General features: G+C 31.7%; 1 protein-coding gene across 2 annotated transcripts in view; it reads right to left on the bottom strand.

Annotated features, from left to right (window-relative positions):
• Positions 1 to 458, bottom strand: part of LOC119591491 (probable serine racemase) — a gene marked incomplete in the record, with an annotated part of 10468 nt that overhangs the window by 3653 nt on the left and 6357 nt on the right.

The following is a 458-nucleotide window of genomic DNA, read 5'->3' as shown; positions in this document are numbered from 1 at the left end:
TAACAGCCTAGAATTCCCAAAATGATTATCTCTATCATGAACTATATACTAACACAAATGCTATCTACAGGGACCTCATCAAAATAATTCCCATTTGTAACAATACAAGTCTGTCCTTTTGCATATGACAAGTGAAACCCACACAACAGTTGTATGAAAAATGCAAAATATCAAAAACAGTCTTGATAGAAAGTCTTGTCATCACATCTAAACAGTTCCTATAGCATTATCCTCACCTATATGTATATACAAAGTTCTTGTATCTAGAGAAGATCTGATATCAAGGCATAGGCAAATACTATATACTAACCAAAGAGTGATACTGTGCTGATACCAATACATAAAAATTAGATAATTAGATCTTTCTTTTAATTCCATGTACAAAAAAAGTATAAAGATTATTCTATAATGTTGAAATAAATGAAGTATGGAGGGCAAAGCTGGCTGGATGAAGAAGG

The sequence above is a fragment of the Penaeus monodon genome, chromosome 28 (genome assembly GCF_015228065.2).
Source record: "Penaeus monodon isolate SGIC_2016 chromosome 28, NSTDA_Pmon_1, whole genome shotgun sequence".
NCBI lineage: Eukaryota > Metazoa > Arthropoda > Malacostraca > Decapoda > Penaeidae > Penaeus > Penaeus monodon.
This window is presented reverse-complemented; position numbering and strand designations above follow the sequence as displayed.